Raw genomic sequence first — 8,101 nt, 5'->3', positions numbered from 1 at the left:
TCCCAGTCACAAACTTGAGAGGGCACAATCGAGATTTAAACATGCCATTGAAAGTTCAATGAATCTCAAAAGATCTAGGAGTTTCAATCCAATTAAAACTTAATAATTTATTTTGTTTTTCATGGTGGAAATTGGTAAATCGTCATTTACCTACCTTCAAATATTTTATAAATAGTTTGTTGGGTCCTAGCCTTAATATTTCATATTGGGTGTTATATTAAGGACTTAAATCAACTAAAATTGAATTTCTCTCTCATAAATGTCTATTTCAGACAACTATGGTCTTCCCAAATCTTTAGGAACAACCTTCCTACTGAAGATTATATCCCACATGGCAATCAAGGTGAACGATTAATCCCTTTGTTGCGCATTAATGGGACTAGAAATCATGCTTCACTTCCTCCACCTCCTCCAATAATTCTCCCTATCCCACAAGTTTCAAGACTTGAAAAGTTCTAAGTCACTCAATTCCTATTGGCAATCAAAGACTATATGTGCTTACATCTTGGAGGTGAAGTCACATATTGGCAAGCCGGGAGAGTCGGGTGTCGAAGTCTCGAGGTTATTGGTTGTTGACTTGGTTCTTCAGTCACTCCCTGATGACAGATCACGACATGACCCTTATCGATCTTACCTATTTGCTTGTTGCTGCAAAATCAGCAATGATTTGGAGCACTGGTAAAGCAAATTAGACTGGAAGATCTACAACCCAAACCTATTTGGACATTGACAATGGTGACATTGGAAGTCCAGAAAAGCTCTCTTCCTAATGGAAAGGGATTGTCCATGGTCAAGTCATTTGACTGATGGTAAAGAGAAAGGCTAGGTCTGAGACAATCAAGTGTACCATTTCCAAAGAGTCCATATGTTTCTTTTTCGAAAAGAAGGGGCATTGGTTGCGAAGCTGCCGAATTTACTTGAAAGTTCATAAGGATGGTGAAAGTAAAAAAGGTTTGACTTTGCTTCATGTTAAAGTCCATTATCTAACTCTATGAAGTCTCTTTTGGAGATTCTTAATACAAGATGTAATGTAATTACATTTTGATGTTTTGGAAGAATCAAAGGAAGCCTAAAGAAAGAGTGTGTTGCGACTGATCGCGAAGATGGATTTCGATCGCATGGTTCGATGATCAGAATTTTGAGCTGCTGCTGAAGAGTTATGATATGTTGCTTAGGAATAGATAACAACATGTTTTTCATATGTATTTGCATTGTAAGGATAAGATTTTTCCGCAAAGTTTAAAAATAAAAGAAAATTTTGATTTATTTATTTTAAGTATCCTTACAATGGCATCTGTGAAAAATTGTTGTTTATATGTTTCCATTGATAAGCAATATTGGAAAACGGATTTGATTCTTTCATTTGTAGTAGTATCATAATTTACCAACTAAGGAAAGATTCTCATCACCCAAGTTTCAGATGGATAGAAACTTGGAATCATGCAAGTTGTATTGTATGATGAGTGAGAATTTTCATTTTTGGGAAATTAAGACTAATTCCTTGTTCACATGTATGTGTGAGTCAAGTGAATGACTGAAGGATTGGGTACACTAGGTCGTGCGCTGGTCAGGTCCACCACAAAGGTCGATAAGATTATTCGTCATGATTTACTAAAGTTTAGTAAATATGGTTATACTTACAAGTTTAAGTGTAATTCTGAAACGTTGGAAAAGTTTCAATGTATGGCAGGACGGATAAGAAGAATTATATTAGGCAGAAAGATAAAAGTTTCTCCAATCTGAAGAGATGGGAGAGTACTTGAGTATCTTGTTATATGATTATCTTAGTGATTATAAAACCATATCAAAATTGATCCTCTAAAGACACCTTAGTGCATTTTTTTGGCTAAGGAGAGGAATCATGAATTGTTGAAATGGTTAAATCAAAAGATAAATCATACTTCGTACCAAAAAACAAGTCGTAGAGTCATACAATAAGATTGTAACTTGAGTGACATAATCTTTAGAAAGTTTATAACACGTGTCAAATGTAGAGTAAAATGTTTCCTATTCTTGTACGTTTGAAGTTGGTTAGTTGTGATGTTTTAGATAAAACAAAGACCAACTAAGACCAATTGTATGAAGTGTTTAACTTGATAAGAACCCACACTAACTCTTGAATATTTGTTTTTGTGAAGGAATGGTTCTTGACAAGAGAATATTATATGTCAAGAGGACAGTGGGAGTCTTAAAAGATCTTGAGATAGTTTCAATAACTAATCAAGAATGAAACCTATTGTTTAATCACTAGTACACAACTTGAGGTTGTAAGGCATTGTGTTGACATATTCTTGTTTCTGTGCCATTTCGTAAAGTTAACTATGCTTGTGAGTTCTATAAGTTCTTAATTTTTTGCATAACAACCCAGAAGCAATGGTGGGCATTGTGCTACCAAGTCGTAAGAAATTAAGATTCAGCAAGTTCAGTCCATATGAGTTTGGATTTGTCACTAACCTTCTCTTGTGAATTTGGTTATGACAAATTTACGTGGATAGGAACACATACACCTAATCATAAAAAAAATCTAAGTGTCATAAGGTTTCTCTTCGATTCATGAAAATGATGGTGAGGAAACGCTTTCACTAAGTAGATTTTAAGTAGATAGCAATTGTGATATTTGCATTCTCAAAGTCATTAGTGGAGCGCGTGTGGTTAACCGGCACACTAACATGGACTTGTGAGAATGGCAAAAGATCTAAACATTATGATTACGGCATCCCTCTTCATAATTGTTTAGACACACATGTGAGCTATCTAAGGAAATGTGTATGATTTTGATAAAATCTTATCAAAGCATCTTGTATCAAGAATCTGAAATTTGGTAAAGAAAGTCAATAAAGTATTGATTTCTAGAAGTCCAGCTGATTCCTGGATACATGTCAAAGCAAGTGGGAGCATAAGTGTTTTGCTAGTAAGATAATAATCATTATGCTAGTGGGAGCATGCTTATTATGTTGCAAGTTAGCAATGTTAATTATAGAAAAACAAAAGTTTCAATTCGTTTTGAAAAGTGGTTTGCTATAATTAAGGGAGAGGATTTATACTTCATTCCAATTCTAAAAGCTTAGATTGAGATTTTTATCAACTTTAGTCAAGGATATATATGAATGTTATGTTGGAATTGTTCAACATAAGGAAATTCTATGTACGTTGCGTTCTCAAAATTTGATTATGATTACGACATACCTCTTCATAGTTCGAATTTTGAAAACATGGCAAATAAATTTTTTTTATAGCATGAATCGGATCCCATATGCTTCGAGTATAGGATCGATTACATGTGCTATAATATTTATCCTTTCTAAATTTTCCAAATGCCTGGGGGCATTAAGAGGAGAAAAGGTCTAGTATTGGATATGACTAAAGTGATTAAGCAATTATCGAGGACAATCTGAGGTTTACCAAAGATTGGTTGCTCAGGGACAGTTGGAAGTATAGTGTTAAATTTGGAAAGGACCATATTGACATACTCTGAAAAGAAGCAACTCTTGTTCACAAGTGATAGTCGAAATGGGCATATGGAAATGTTTCCATAGGTGGAAGTTATTCTTTAAATCTGTGTAAGATTAGAAAACTTAATGCAAGAAGGATATTCAAAGGAATGTACTTTGAATGTGAGACTTCGTTTCCATGGAATTGATCTCCACTGGAATACTTTATGCGGTACTAGACCTTTAACTTGCACTACAAAGGACCGCACACACCTGTGTACAGCCGCACACACCCTTGTGCGGTAGCACACTCCTTGTGTGCGGCAGCACACTCCCGTGTGCGACCACACGCTCATCCTAGGGCCGCAAACCCACTTCTAGGACCCTTAACTTGCACTACAATTGAGTATAGACCTAGAACAATTCATGGATGCAAGTATGGACCTTGAAAACACCACAAAGGCACCTCTCATCATGAGTGTACGGCTGCACACCCCTTGGGCCGCACACCTATGGCCGCACACACCTTTAAGGTGGCCATACACGTCACTCATGCAATCCTTTAAGGTCCTAACACTTCGTGCAAGTAGTTCCAAGTCCCTAGAGTGGTTCTCCATCACATCTAGTGGTGAAATACCCTCATTTGACTCCTTTATGTGTCATTACGTGTTAATTAGGATCAAATCGTGTTCAAGGCTTTACTTGAACATCCATCTTTCCGTATCGATCCTTCAATCAAACCACTCGCTCAAGGTGAGTTCATACCCCTACGCTTTTCCGAGTTTTTCATGTTTTCAGGGGGGGAATACAAGCAAAAGTACAAGGAAACTTGTGCTCAAAATATATTATTTTGTTTAAGATAATTATATTTTCAGTATGCTTTTAACATGGAAAACAGTTTTTACCAAACGATTAAGAAATCAAGTTGTAGAAATAGTTTTCAAAACTAGGGTAACAAACTTGTGAATCATGTAGTAAAATGTATTATTTTATAAAGGATTCATGCAAATCATAAACAGGATTTTCAGTATTATTACTTCTAAATTTGTTAGTCTAAGTTGGAGACACGTCCTTGGTAATACTCCCACATAATCAGAGTGTAGGACTAGCACTTATGACCAAAATCTCTTGCAGGGAGAGCGTGACTGTTGTGTATAGATCTATACGGGACTGACAATCCCGCACCTTGCTGCTAGCTACAGTCGGACCGGAAGGTCTATGGGTGACAAAGTCATAAAGGATACTGGCCCCGATACGTGCCATATCAAGTTAATGTATGGTTATAAAACTCACAAATGGGCTAAAGAGAGAAGGAAAATCACTTTGACCCATTATTGGCTTTGCTCGAAAACACAAGGTCCAATAAGAGGTTTTCGGCCCATTGGGCCCTTAGGGTGGTTCACGGCCCAATTTGCATAAAAGAATAAATTTAATGGCCCATTAGGGCTTATTAGATTTGTTATGGCCCAGCAAGGCCCATTAAAGGTAAACTAATTCATTTTAGGCCCATTATAGCCCAAAATGTTAACTTTCATGCAAGTGGTCTAATTAGAGCCCATTTAAGGTTCCTAAGCCCAAAATAGTCAAATTGGAGGCTTATTGGTTCATTAGGCCCAATAAAAAAATCCTAGTCCATAGTGGACTTAAACCGGGATTTTTAGGGTTTCCAATCTTTTGTGGACTATTTGAAGTGTTTGCATTGGGTGATTGATGGAACTTTGGTGTTATTGAATAAACATCATGCATACTTTCAATTTTTGTCACAAATGTTATCATTGTTAATGTTTACAAAAGCATTAGAATTCCTAGTTGTGACAAAGACTCGTCAGGTGGTCATCAAGAAAACAAAACTGTGTCTCACTTTCTACCGCAGAATCTGAATATGTGGCCGCAGCCAGCTGTTGTTCACAAGTCCTGTGGATGAAAAACAACTTATGGACTACGGATATAGGATGCTGCGGATACCAATTTACTGTGACTCAGAAAGTGCGATAGCAATTTCCCACAATCCAATTCATCACTATAAGACGAAGCATATTGAATTACGGTATCATTTCATCAAAGACCACATTCTGAAAGGTAACATTGAACTAATTTTTGTTAACACTCATGAAGAGATTGCGGATGTATTGAAAAAAGCACTTGACTCTACAAAGCTCAACAGTTTCTTACAAATGTTTGGAATGATGAATCCAGACCCGCAGTTCTTTTTGAATTGATAGGTACCGCAGACCATCACTGGTCCCCGATGCGGTCCTAACAAAATATATCTATCATACATGGTTTCAGTATACTTTGTGTACCACAACCATATATCATACCTATATTTCTTCGGTCCTTATTGTTTGTTATTTCTGATCTTCTTCAAGTGTTTATCTCAATTTATTCTACCGCAGTCTGAGAACCATCCACCGCAATGAAATATCTCTCATCATTGATGTATCAATCCGCAATGACTGACCAATCCGCAGTTACATTGAATGAACTCTCAACTACTTCATAAATTCCAAAGGACGTTGTGTGCTATTTAATGATCCTTCATTAAATTAGAAAAACATTCACAAAAACATTCTTTGTAAAACACATCACCGTTTCAGTCCTTTTTTCAAATGATCCTTTGTCAGACCTATTTTGGGTTTGAAATCAAATAAAACAGTTTCCCAATAAAAGAAATCTTTAAGAAATCTTTTTCATTAAACTGTCTTATCCACCTTGCCCCAAGCTGTCAAATCCGTTCCAATTCCACCTTTATTCAATGGACTTAAGCCCCTCACCACACGATCCTCAAACGTGTGATAATGAGCCTGACACTTCATTAAATGCTACATTTTTGGAAAATCAAAAACATTTAATCTTTTCTGTTTTCAATCGTTTTTGTGGCTGAAATTAACCTTTTCGTTAAAAAATAAAAACTCAAGGGTTTTTATCTTTAACCGCCACATATAGGGTAAAAAAATAAACTTTTGAAATACGCCCCTATAAAACCTTTTTCTCTCATCCAAGAAAGCTTTATGCTTTCTGAACCCTCTTAGATGATCTTGACCTTCTTCACCTTCTTGCACTCAAGTTTTCTGCAAGTTCTACAAAATCTTTTTCAAAATGGTGAAGTCTGGCATCTCAAAGAAGCAATCCAAAGCTTCTGATTCCGTTCAACCCGCTGGTTCTGATTCCGCCACAAGGAACCAATCACCATCCATTGCCTCAAGCAACTTTAGGGCAATCTTTGAAGATCATTCCTCCTACAATGAGTCTATTCGACTCATGATCAAGTACATCACAAATCACCCACTGTTTGGACCCTTTGATTCCTTCACTGATGTGGTTCCAATTTCCACACTTTTCAAATGTGCATTCTCGGCGTACCATCCCCTCAACAATTTGCAAGAAGTTCATCTAAACTTAATGGATGATTCCCTGATCATCTTGACCAAAGACAAGTTTTTGAATGCAATCAATCTACTGGTTCATCCCTCTACCAAGTTCATCTCTCCCAACATGACAGACATCATCTCTTCACTCTATCAAATGGGCTACCAGAAGAAGCTCAAAAGGATAGGAGAGTTCAAGAAAAACCAACTCCATGCGGTATGGCAGTTCGTCTGTCACTATGTGATCCGCAGTCTGTCAGGAAGAACCGGAGGCACTGATAACATGGGCCTCAAGCTGTTGGAGCGCGTTTGGAGTATCTTCACAGGCCACGACGTCAACTACGGTCAGATCTTATGGGATGACTTCCTTCAGTACATCCTTAAGGAGAATCCGAGGGCAAATCCTACCGAGCTCACTTTTGCAAGGTTTTGGTCCTTATGCATTGCAGACCTCCACCACGATGCGAAGATCAGCATGGGCAGCGACATCAATTTCTTCGTCACTCGTGATCTCAAAAGGTACCATCCCTCCAAAGATCAATCTGTGTTTGGACCTTTAAGACGTTTACCCATACATATCTTGACTAGTGTTGGCCTTGTGACAAAAATAGTCACTGATCACATTGAGGCTACGGAAGGTATTGACCCATACCTTTCTACCCCGCCTCTACCCAACCATAATATACTTGCCTCTACAGTACCCCGTGATCCTGAACATACCGCAGCTCCATCTTCCACTACTCTCTGTAACCTTCCTTTAGCCAAAAGACTCAAGAAGCTTTCTTCAAGTAAAACCTCACGAGGGAAGTCCAAGAGAAACACTCCATCCAAAGAAGTCGAACCATCCAAGAAACGTAAACTCAGACACGTAGTCTCTTCAGATGAAGACTCTGATCCAATTCAGACCCCCGCGGTCAATGTTGAAGATGAGTCTGATGATGACTCAGTCGCCATCCTTGTTCTCAAGAAACGAAAAATCAACCAAAGTTCTAGCTAAATGTGTGACCAGATCAATACTAAAGTCTCTCAAAAGACTCCAATAATCCTTGGGGTCCCCGCATACCCACTTGCTTCAACCATTCCTAGCCACTCAGACACAGTAAGTGTGTCTGCTTCTTCGAAACAAGGAGACTCTCCCTCAGCTAAATTCCCAAGAGGATTTAATTGGTTCTTCTCACCCTAAGGTCTCCAGGGCTTCCAAACTTCATTTCTTTCAGGAACAGGAGTTGCGCTCCATACTTGACTTTGTACTTCAAACACTTGTTGCACCTTCCCAACCGCAGGACAATTCTTCAGTCTTTG

This window comes from Lactuca virosa, chromosome 8 (genome assembly GCF_052849685.1).
Source record: "Lactuca virosa cultivar CGN04683 chromosome 8, Lactuca_virosa_CGN04683_v6, whole genome shotgun sequence".
NCBI classification, from domain to species: domain Eukaryota; kingdom Viridiplantae; phylum Streptophyta; class Magnoliopsida; order Asterales; family Asteraceae; genus Lactuca; species Lactuca virosa.
The sequence above is the reverse complement of the archived record's forward strand: the minus strand, read 5'-3'. Positions refer to the sequence as shown.